Source organism: Cervus canadensis, chromosome 13 (assembly GCF_019320065.1).
Source record: "Cervus canadensis isolate Bull #8, Minnesota chromosome 13, ASM1932006v1, whole genome shotgun sequence".
NCBI classification, from domain to species: Eukaryota; Metazoa; Chordata; class Mammalia; order Artiodactyla; family Cervidae; genus Cervus; species Cervus canadensis.
The window spans coordinates 14,210,217-14,222,959 of NC_057398.1; the positions used below are offsets into that span (position 1 = coordinate 14,210,217).

The 12,743-nt window shown below is 40.0% G+C and overlaps 1 non-coding gene across 1 annotated transcript; it reads right to left on the reverse strand.

Annotated features, from left to right (window-relative positions):
• Nucleotides 1-11,990: 11,990 nt before the first annotated feature.
• On the reverse strand, nucleotides 11,991-12,099 carry LOC122452625. Its single transcript, XR_006272787.1, has one exon. It is a non-coding gene; the product is annotated as a U6 spliceosomal RNA (small nuclear RNA).
• Nucleotides 12,100-12,743: the final 644 nt, after the last annotated feature.

Consider the following 12,743-nt stretch of genomic DNA (forward strand, 5'->3'; position numbering starts at 1 on the left):
TTTTCATTTCAGGTGTACAACATGGTGTTTTGATGTTTTTATAGACTGCATACCATAAATATTATAAAATATTGACTGTATTCCCTGTGTTGTACAATGCATCTCTGTGACTTAGTTATGTTTATAACTACTACTTTGTACCTCTTAATTCTTTTACTTGTTCTGCCCATTCCCCACCCCCACCTCTCTGGAATCCCCTAGTTTGCTCTATCTGTGAATCTGTTTCTATTTTATTATATTTGTTAGCTTGTTTTGTTTATTAGGTTCGCAGAGGAACCAGAGATCAAATTGCCAACATCCGCTGGATCATTGAGAAAGCAAGAGAGTTCCAGAAAAACATCTACTTCTGCTTTATTGACTATAGCAAAGCCTTTGACTGTGTGGGCCACAACAAACTCTGGAAAATTCTTAAAGACATGGGAATACTAGACCACCTGACCTACCTCTTGAGAAATCTGTATGCAGGTCAGGAAGCAACAGTTAGAACTGGATGTGGAACAACAGACTGGTTCCAAATAGGAAAAGGAGTATGTCAAGGCTGTATATTGTCGCCCTGATTATTTAACTTATATGCAGAGTACATCATGAGCTGGGCTGGATGAAGCACAAGCTGGAATCAAGATTGCCAGGAGAAATATCAATAACCTCAGATATGCAGATGACACATTCCTTATGGCAGAAAGCGAAGAAGAACTAAAGAGCCTCTGGATGAAAGTGAAAGAGGAGAGTGAAAAAATTGGCTTAAAATTCAACATTCAGAAAACTAAGATCATGGCATCCAGTCCCATCACTTCATGGCAAATAGATGTGGTAACAGTGGAAACAGTGAGAGACTTTATTTTGTTGGGCTCCAAAATCACTGCAGATGGTGACTGCAGCCTTGAAATTAAAAGATGCTTACTCCTTGGAAGAAAAGCTATGACCAACCTAGACAGCATATTCAAAAGCAGAGACATTACTTTGTCAACAAAGGCTCATCTAGTCAAGGCTATGATTTTTCCAGTAGTCATGTATGGATGTGAGAGTTGGACTATAAAGAAAGCTGAGCACTGAAGAATTGATGCTTTTGAACTGTCATGTTGGAGAAGACTCTTGAGAGTCCCTTAGACTGCAAGGAGCTCCAACCAGTCCATCCTAAAAGAGATCAGTCCTGAATATTCATTGGAAGGACTGATGTTGAAGCTGAAACCCAATACTTTGGCCACCTGATGCAAAGAACTGACTCATTTGAAAAGACCCTGAAGCTGGGAAGGATTGAAGGCAGGAGGAGAAGGGGACGACAGAGGATGAGATGGTTGGATGGCATCACTGACTCAATGGACATGAGTTTGAGTAAACTCCAGGAGTTGGCGATGGACAGGGAGGCCTGGCGTGCTGTGATTCATGGGGTCACAAAGAATCAGACACGACTGAGCAATTGAACTGAACTGAACTGAAAGGAAAATACACAGTATTTGTTTTTCTTTGTCTGACTTATTTCACTAAGCATAACACCTTCCAGGTCCATCCGTGTTGTTGCAAATAGCAATATTTCATCTTTTTTATGGCTAATATTCAATTGTGTATATTGTTTCATCATTTTTAAATAGACACACTTCATAAGTCATGCTTATAAGATCAGAATTGACTGTGATTTCTTTTTTTTTTGACTGTGATTTCTTTTTTTTTTTTTTTGACTGTGATTTCTTAAGAATTTTAAGTTCTGCCACATATAGGGTAAGATAAAATAAAGGTAGCTGCAAATGAAGCTTCTTGTTATAGTATCTTGTAAAGAACATATGAGTAACCTAACTCACCTGGTTCTGTCTCTCTCCAATACTCATTCATCCTCTGATCTAATTATGTTTTATTCTAGAACAGTATTGATGTTCCAAGTTAGTAGGTTTCTAATTCCTTGACCTCTTGACTCCTGCACATCCTTAGTCTCCCATTTCACTTTTTTTTTTTTAATGGTATTATCCTATAGGTCCTCTTTTGTTTTTTACTTTTTCACTCAACACTGTGTTTTGGTTTATTTATTTAGCTTTGACTGTGCTGGGTCTTCACCGCTGCACACGGGCTTTCTCTAGGTGTGACAGGCAGGGGCTACTCTCTGGTTGTGGTGCATGGGCTTCTCATTGTGGTTTTTGGCTTCTCACTGTTATGGCACACAGGCTTAGTTGTCCTGTGGCATATGGGATCTTCCTGGACCAGGGACCGAACCTGTGTCCCACGCATCGGCAGGATGATTCTTTACCATCTGAGCCACAGGGGAAGACAGGCAGGACGATTCTTAACCACTGGACCACTGTTTCACTTTCGGACTCTATCACATTAGCTTCCCCGATTTAACTCTCCATTTCCTAAAATTTGAAAGACTACTCTGGGCCTGAGCTCAACATAGCTGTCCTTTCTTTTACATGATCTAGTTCCTAGCTATATGTCAGCCTATTCATTTCTTGACTTGTCTCTTTAATTAGACTTGGCCATATTCTTATCACAGCCTTTAGCATGTGGCTTGACACATACTGAATACAAATGACATTACAGGAAGATGTCACAAATATAGCCTATAGACACCATGTCATTCATAGTATGGAGAAAAGGCCATCTCTGCCAATAGATACAGAACGTGGAGAACTCTTTAGTGGAAAAGAATGGAGAAGCAGTGAATTTTCTATCTTTGGAACTGAATACTCCAGGAATGATCTTGAGTAGGAATGTCATATGACGTTATTGCAACAACCCAAAGAAAAATTATGGCCAACAGGAAAGCTTGTTATTGGTGGCCTTTCAAGTCAAACTGCATTAGGATGTAGATTTTAAAGTCTTGTCAAAACACAGTAACAGTTCATACTAGGAGTAAAAGTTTAAAATGCTATATTTTAATCCTAAATTCCCACTGGAACATGAAGTTGGCTGTTCTATTCAGTCGCTAAGTCATGTCCAACTCTTTGCAACTCCATAGACTGCAGCACACCAGGCTTCCCTGTCCTTCACTATCTCCCAGAGTTTGCTCAAATTCAAGTCCATTGAGTCAGTGATGCCATCCAACCATCTCATCCTCTGTCATCCTCTTCTCCTGCCCTCAATCCTTCCCAGCATCAGGGTCTTTTCCAATGAGTTGGCTCTTCACATCAGGTGGCCAAAGTATTGGAAGTTTGTGAAGTCTGAGTAGTGCTCAAACCACATTTAGTGTCTCTTTCTCCCATTTACTTGCCTAGATTAGTCATGTGCACATATGTCCTCTCCCACACTGCAGAGTGAAAGTACCAGGAGGGCAAGATGTCATTATTCATCGTTCAGCACCAGTCATTATTCACACTTGACACTGGAATATATATATTGTGCTCATGCCCGTCACTCAGTTGTGTCCAACTCTTTGTGACACCGTGGACTGTAACCCGCCAGCCTCCTCTGTCCATGGGATTCTCCAGGCAAGAATACTGGAGTGTGCAGCCATTGTTTTATCTCCAGGGGATCTTCCCAACCCAGGGATTGAACCCTGATATCCTGCATTTCCTTCTCCCAGAATAAGGAAATGGCAACCCACTCCAGTATTCTTGCCTAGGAGAATCCCATGGACAGAGGAACCTGGCTGGCTACAGTCCATGGGATCGCAAAGAGTTGGACATGACTGAGCAACACTCACTCACTCACTCACTCACTCACTCCTGCATTGCTGCCAGATTCTTTACCATTTGACCCACCAGGATGCAATGAGGTAAAGAAAATAATTGCTCTAGACCAGGCATCATCGACAAACAAACAGGAAAACAGAACTTGGAAATTCTTTACTTCATTTCTAGAGATCTAGTAGTATCAATCTCAATCATGATTGATTCTTTGTGACCCCTATGGACTGTAGCCCACTAGCCTCCTCTGTCCATGGATTCCCCAAGCAAGAAAACTGGAGTGAGTTGCCATTTCCTTCTCCAGGGGATCTTCCCCACCCAGGGATCAAACCTGCGTCTCCTGCATTGGCAGACAGATTCTTTATCTCTCTGCCACCTGGGAAGCCCCATCTAGTAGTACAGTGGCCTCGAAACTCAGGGTTTCAAACGGCTTGTTACTACACCTCAGTCTCTAGTTCCTTAAACATGCCTAACCCTTCCTGGTAATAATTTAAGCTAAACAGAGACCAATCAATGCTTATAGAGCCCTCAAATAGCAACTCTTTAAAAGAGTTCTAGGACCTGATTATCTTGGGATTCTCTTCTCCTCCTACTAAATTATATCCCACGGTCTCTAGGGTAAATATCAGGTGTTGTTTGCTAATTAGACTCCATAGTGCCCCCTTAAGAAATTCCTACTGATTTAGCATGTGATTTCAGGAAGCAATTACAGATTATAAGCTGAAAAGCAAATACTTCAATTTTCCATTCTGTGCATCTCTATTCTGGGAAAAATTCCCCCCAAACTCTTTGTGCTGTGCTAAATTGCTTCGGTCATGTCTGACTCTTTGTGACCCCATGGACCATAGCCCGCAAAACTCCTTGGTTTGTAGGATTCTCCAGGCAAGAATACTGGAGTGGGTTGCCGTTTCCTTCTCCCTCAGGCTCTGTAAGATCACCCTATATTAAAAGTTTGGGCAGTATGTTAGGGCGGGTTCAGGAGACTTGACCTTCCTCCAACTATGGCTCAGATGACCCAAGAGGTCATAGCAAAGATTCTAGCCACTGAAGTTGGGTAAAATGGAGATGAGGTTGTACAGAAACAGAAGGACTCAGAGACAGACTGGAAATTACAGGTTGTTTCTCTAAAGTGGCTGAATGCCCAGAACTGGAGCAAGCGTATAGTACTCAAGAAGGAAGAAGTCCAGGAAAGGAGGGCTTAGGATAAGTTTTAAGGGGTGCAAGGCACCCATCTGAAAGTTGAATCACACGGTCTGAATTCAAGAACGTCAAGAAATAGCTATCTCTTTGTCTTTTTCAGTGGAGGAGATGACAAGCGAGGTGAGGAATAAAGGCAGGGTACAACATGGCTTACATGAGACTGAGGCTGCAAAGGGGACACCCTGACCCCATGTCCTCAAGTTGAAAGTGGGCCTCTGAAGACACATGCAAAACAGAGAATCATTGAGTAAGGGTCATGAGAAGCAGAGGGGCGGTTAGGAAATTTAGACATGTGGATCCAAACAGTGCACTGAAATTGGAAAAACCTCATGAGATAGATGAGAAGAATCAGAGAGTGAGTTGAAAAGAGTCAGGGACAATGAGAGCTGAGCATATGACGATTGATTTTCTCTGTGTTCTGACCCTCTCTAGATCAGTCTTTCTTGTGGCTTCTAATCATCGCCCCAAACTAAGTTTTGGAATGTCCCAGGCTTTAGTCTTAGGACCTTGTTTCCTGTTAATTTGTCTCTCCCCGCTGGGTGATTCCTATTCAGTCATGTTACTCTAAGTACTACCCATACTGACAACTCCCAGTTTTCTCCAAACTTATAAATTTCTGTAAGTTTCCAGAAATTAAGGAACCTCTCCAAGTTTATGTCCACCCCGTCCCCACTTCAGCCTCTCCACTTGGATGTCTAATGGTCATCCAAATATAAAACATCTGAACTGTGACTTCATCTGTGAAATTGTAAACAAAGAAAAACATGTGATTGTTAACTGTCCTTTTTTTTGTAGCTGTAATGTCTATATTGCTCTACTAGGCTCAGTTAAAAGAAATTCTTCTTTCTAGTTACTTAAAATCATCTAAATAACTCAATTTAAAATGAATGTTTCCAGTATATGTACACACATGTTCATTTATACATTCCCTTAGCAATAGCCTACAGTTAACCAGACTCAGTAATTCTAAGAGACATGAGACATAGATCCTATCGTCAAAGAACCCAGCATCTAGTGGGGGAGATGGACACATACCAAACGTGGTGAGACTGATGAAAGCCACAGAAAAATTCTTCCCTGACAGTCATCATTAATTACACACTATGGAACAGCATCTCTCATAAGGCTCCACTCTTGGCAATGTTAGCTTTAGTTCTAGAAATTAGAAGACGTGTAGGTAAAGTCACAACTGTGCTAATATACAAAAACCTCATGAAATTTGTACATGTTAGATACCATGCTAGGGCTTCCCTTGTGGCTCAGCTGGTAAAGAATTCGCCTGTAATGCGGGACACCTGGGTTTGATCCCTGGGTTGGGAAGATCCCCTGGAGAAGGGAAAGGCTACCCACAACAGTCTTCTGGCCTGGAGGATTCCATGGACTGTATAGTCCATGGGGTCGCAAAGAGTCAGACACAACTGAGCGACTTTCACACTCAGACACACTAGGGTTTCCCAGGTGGCTCCAGTGGTAAAGAATCCCACCTGCCAATACAGGAAAGGCAAGAGATGCGAGTTCAATCCCTGGGTCGGGAAGATCTCCTGAAGTAGAAAGTGGCAACCCACTCCAATATTCTTGCCTGGAAAATTCTATGGAAAGAGGAGCCTAGCATGGGGCTTCAAAGAGTTGGATGCAACTGAACATATAATAATAATAGATACTGTGCTAAGTAAGGTGGCTCAGCACTAAAGAATCCTCCTGCAATGAGGAGTCAGAGGCTTGATAGCTGGGTCTGGAAGATTCCCCTGGAAGAGGGTATGGCAACCCACTCCAGTATTCTTGCCTGGAGAATCCCATGGTCGAGGAGTCTGGGGAGCTACAGTCCATGGGGTCACAAAGAGTCCGATACAACTGAGGTGATTTAGCATGCATGCACTGTGCTAAGCATTTTATAAGCATCATCTCAGTTAATCTTTACAACAACCCTATGAAGAAGTTCCTCCCATAATTACTACATTTTGTGGATTAGAAAATAGACATTTAAGAAGTTCTCTGGTGGCTTAGGTTCCAGACTTGCACCGCCATGGCCCAGGTTCAGTCCTTGGTCAAGGAACTAAGATCCTGCAAATGACACAGCATGGCAAAAAAGAAAAAAAAAAAAGAAGTTTAAAGCATTTTAATACTTGCCTAAGTCATCTTAAGCAATACGGTGGGCAAATTCATGCCCTTAACCACTATTTTAAACTGCCCTGTCACAATTGGTAGTCCTGCTTTAAGTGATAAAAATGGGGATACCTTAAAAAAATATTTGTATTAAAATAAGAGAATGGATGCATGAATAATCCAAATAGTGAATATCCACTACTCTTTAGTAGTAATCCTGAATTACTAAATGTTATTGGATAAAAAGGACTAGAGCATAGGAAGTTGTGAAAGGGTGGGTTCAGTTTTTCAAAGCTCATAAAGACACAGCAGCAGCAATGATGTCTCATTTCAAGTTTTCCACTGATTGCATTTGGAGACAAGTTCTTAGTTCTAAAGCACATTCTGTATGAGCTAAGAATGGAAAAATCATCAGACTTGCAAAGGCTAAGAGAATAGAAGTCAAAGCCCTATGGGAATACAATCTTCCAAATTTATTATCTGTTAGGCATTGATTTATCACATATGGCAGGAATTTAAACCAGATGTGTACTTCTTGGAGGAGGCCATCCCATGACAGACAGGGGAGAGGAATGTGACCTCAGCTTAAAAGTAAAGAATCAAAACTTATAGGTGATTCATAAGTTTCCTTTTATGCTAGTCATATAATAGAATAAAAGCTCTCCAATCATCTTTTCAAATTAACTGGGACTTCACTTCTTAATCTGGAAGTTGTTGAAACTTCTGGCTTTTGAAATGCAGTTATTTTCATTGAAATGCAATTATATTTGAAAAATATTTCAAAGATCTAAGATTTTCTGAGTAACTTTTACTTAATCTAAAGCAAAACATCCTTGAAAAATAGAGCTCTGGTATGTAAATATGAATATTTACTGATCCCCATTGTCTCTTTTTCCATCTTGAATTTCAGATATCACATTTCAATAGCTAGAATTCAATAACACATCTTTATCTGACATCTGCTTTTTTTAACTGAAGTTATAAAAAAAGTCTATTCTTTCAAGTCACATTTAAGTACTGAAAGTAATTTCATTTTAAGGATCTGTATCTAAGGAAAAAAGATTATTTTCTACATTAGCGTAACATATTTAAACAGTTATACAATCTTTGTATTTTTCAAAACTTTAAAATTATTAATAAAGGAAAGATTTCTCATAATAAGTGTTTGAGTTTGGAAACAGTCTCAGAACAAAAAAATACTTCATAGAAAATAATTTTGTAGTCATTGCTCTAGTTTGAGGGGAAATTATCTTGAAAATCATTAGTTAAGCAAAGGTGCTTGTCTCAAAAATACTTGTTATTGAGTTATCAGTTTATTTTTACTATTCGTTTAGGTGATCAGATAAAAGTTTTAAAAGCAATTAATCAATTTAGAATTTAGTTTCTATCACAGGAGAAAAACTCAAGACAATTGATCTTACTGTGAAGACATCCGCACATGCACTCATACATGTATATAGACCACCACCGAGAGTTAATTTGCTCAAAGTTAGAGTGCTCATTGAGAGTTGAAGAAAAGCAGAGAAGGAAGGTCCCTCTCTCTGTAAAGAGTTATGGTAGGAAACCAGACACATGCCTAGAAGAAGCTACTTGAATGTCTAATTGCATGGCTATAAACTTTTAAAACAATTTCTTCATTTAACTTTCCTCACATGTGTACTGAGCCCTCACTGTGTTCTGTACACTCTTCAAGGGGAAAGAAAATGAAAAAGATGTGTATATGATATGTCTTGCTTAACAAGCTTAAGGTCACGTTTCTTTCTTAAGGAGGTAAACGTGACAGGCAATGAAATGCAATATCCGTTAAGTGTACAACTGGATGAGTTTTAACAAATGTATATACTCATGCAGGTGGTGGTAGTGGTCTAGTTGCTAAGTCTATAAAGAAAGCTGAGCACAGAAGAATTGATGCTTTTGAACTGTGGTGTTGGAGAAGACTGTTGAGAGTCCCTTGGACTGCAAGGAGATTCAACCAGTCCATCCTAAAGGAGATCAGTCCTGGGCGTTCATTGGAGAGACTGGTGTTGAAGCTGAAACTCCAATACTTTGGCCACGAAGAGCTGACTCATTTGGAAAGACCCTGATGCTGGGAAAGATTGAAGGCAGGAGGAGAAGGGGACGACAAAGGATGAGATGGTTGGATGGCATCACCAACTCAATGGACATGAGTTTGAGTAAACTCCGGGAGTTGGTGATGGACAGGGAGGCCTGGTGTGCTGCAGTTCATGGGGTCACAAAGAGTCGGACACGACTGAGTGACTGCATTGAACTGAACATGTCCAACTCTTGCAACCCTATGGACTGTAGCCCGCCAGACTCTGCTGCCCACGGGACTCTCCAGGCAAGAGTATTGGAGTGGGTTGCCATTTCTTTCTCCAGGGGATCTTCCCGACCCAGGAATCGAACCCAGGTCTCCTGCATTGCATACAGATTCTTTACCATCTGACTTATGAGGGAGCTTAACCAATACTCAAATCAAGTTATAAGACAATTTCATTGCCCCTAGAAAGTTCCTTTATGTCCTCCTTCAGTCAATTTCCCTTCCCAAATAAGCAATCATAACCTCACTTCTTGGAGAAGGAAATGGCAGCTCACTCCAGTATTCTTGCCTAGAGAATCCTGTGGACGGAGGAGCCTGGTGGGCTGCCGTCTATGGGGTCGCACAGAGTCGGACACGACTGAAGAGACTTAGCAGCAGCAGCATTCTCATTTCTATCACCGTGGGTTAGTTTGTCTGCTCTTAAAGTCACAGAAATGGAATTACACCTCACACCCACTAAAACTGAAGAATTGTACAATATGTATTCTTTTGGGACGTCCCTGGTGGCTCAGCTGATAAAGAATCCGCCTGCAATTCGGGACATCTGGGTTCGATCCCTGGATTGGGACGATCCCCTGGAGAAGAGAATGGCTACCCACTCCAGTAATCTGGCCCGGAGAATTCAGTCCATGGGGTTGCAAAAGTCGGACACGACTAAGCGACTTTCATTTCACTTCACTGATTCTTTTACTCTGTGCAGTGTTTTAGAGATTTATCCATGTTGTTGTTAGCAGTTCATTTCCATTTTATTACTGAATAATACTCCTGTATACCAATATACAATATTTTTTCAAAACTTCATAATCCTGTTGATGGACATTTGTATATGCTTTCAGTTTTTGGAATAAAGCTACTCTTAACACTCTTGGTCAGGTTTTTGTGAATTAGTAATATCCTTCTCTTGGGTAAACTAAGGTTGGAATTGCTGGGTCATTAGGTAAGTGTACAATCTTATAAGATCCCAAACAGTTTTCCAAAGAAGCTGTATCACTTTATACTCCTGTGAGTAGCATAGACACTTCTACCACACACTTGCCAACAGTTGGTGTTGTCAGTCTTTAGTTTTAGCTGTTTTAGTGGGTGTGATGTAAAATTTCAATGTAATTTTAATTAATATTTCCCTGATGATTAATGATATTAGGTATCTTTTCACAAGCTTATTGCCTACTTTTGTGAAATGTCTGTTCAAGTCATTTGCCCATTTTAAATTAGGTTTTAAAATCCTTTTATTTTTTGTTTGTAGGAGGCCTTTACATATAATGGTATAATTTCTTTATTGGATATAAGAATTTTATCTCTCAGTTTATGGCTTGAATTTTTAATAGACTTTATTTTTTAGAACAGTTTAGATTAGAAGCAAAACTGAGCAGAAAATACAGAGAATTATACCTCATGTTGCCACACACGCACACCCTCCCTCCTTATCAACATTCTGCACCCCAAGTCCGTGGTTTACATTAGGGTTTTCTCTTGATGTTGTACATTCAGTGGGTTTAGACATGCAGCCACCGCTATAATGTCTTACAGAGTAGTTTCAAAGCCCTAAAACTCCTCTGTGTTCTGCCTATTCATCCCTCTCTCCCCTGAACCCCGACAGCCACTGATCTTTCTACTGTTCTTGTAGTTTTGGCTTTTCCAGAATGTCATATAGTTGGAATCATTTAGTATATGTAGCCTTTTCAGATTGGCTACTTTCACTTAGTAATATGCATGTAAGATTCCTCTGTGTCTTTTCATGGCTTGATAGCTCATATTTTTAGTGCTGACTAATACTGCACAGTTTATCCATTCTTCTACCAAAGGACATCTTGGTTGCTTTCAAGTTTTGGCAATTATGAATAAAGCTTCTATAAATATCCATATACATCCATATACAGAACTTTTCAACACATTTGGGTGAACACCAAGGAGTGCAATTGTTGGATCACACAATAAAAATATGTTTGGTGGGTACTTGCATGTCCAGTCTTATCCAGCTCTTTGCAACACTATAGGCTGCAGCCCATCAGGCTCCAAGTCCATGGAATTTTCCAGGCAAGAATACTGGAGTGGGTTGCCATTTCCCCCTTCAGGATCTTCCTGACCCAGGGTTTGAACCCACATGTTTTGTGTCTCCAGCATTGGCAGGCAGATTCTTTAGTCCTGAGCCATCTGAGAAGATATGTTTAGTTTCATGAGAAACTGCCAAACTGTCTTCCAAAGTCTGCGTCATTTTGTATTCCCACCAACAATGAATGAGTTTCTGTCGCTCCACATGCTCACCAGCCTTTGGTTGCTGTTAGTGTGTTGTGTTTGGGCCATTCTTTTATTTTTTTTTTAATTGGAAGATAATTGCTTTACAAAGTTGTGGTGGTTCTTTGGGCCATTTAATGGGTGTGAGGCGATATCTCTTATTTTAATTTGTAGTTGGCTAATGATGTATACTCCAGAAGTTGGTGATGGACAGGGAGGCCTGGTATGCTGCAGTCCATGGAGTCACAAAGAGTTGGATGTGACTGAGCAACTGAACTGAACTGAATGATGTATAATATTGATCATATTTTTCATATCCTTATTTGCCATGTGTATATCTTCTTGGATGAGGTAGTTGTCAGTTTAGGTTTTTGTCCATTATTTCATTACATTGTTCTAATTAAAGAATTTGGTATATGTATGTACACATTGTTAATAAATTAACACTATCAAGCTAATCAACATATCTATCACATACTGTTTTTGTGTGAGTGGTAGGAATACTTAAAAGCAACTGTCTTAAAAATATGGACTGTTTCTTGAATTTGCACATTATCCTTGTGCAAAGGCTGTGCTAGTCTTCTCTGTATCATTTTAATTTCAGTATACAAGATGCTGAAATGAGTGCTCAAGGTTTCTTTTTTTTCCATACATTTTTTCCAAGTGTTGCAACACTATTTGTTTAACAAACTTTCCTATCCCATTGAATTGACTTGGCACCATAGTTAATATTCAATTAAACATATATGTGTGGGTCTATTTTTTATTTCACTATACTGTTTTACACACACACACACACACACATTTTATGACTGTGTTGTGTAATCCAGGCTGAATTTATTATTATATTTTTATTATAATTATATCCAATTTTAAAATTCAATTAAAAAAACACTGAAACAAAACATTTTAATGGGTCCATAAAAGCATTGTGGGCCTTGGGCACTGTGTACTGTGCCTGAGAATAATTGGCTGTGGTGGGGATAAAGCTAGCACCTGTAGCCATGCCAGGAATGAACCACAGAGACCTATGAAATTTCTCTGTGAGCACAGGCTGGGCTTGCAGCCCCTGAAAGCATCAGTTTTCTAGTAGCCTGTGATAGGTTACTTTTAGTACAGTTATTTTCCTCATGATATTCCTGACCCTTCAGTAACGTCTTTTAAATATTGAGATTCTGACTTAGTTGGTCTATGGGGAATGAAGGAAAATGTCTTTATTGGTCAGAGTTCCTGGTTGCAAGCAACAGAAGCTGACTTTGGCTGACTGAGTGGAA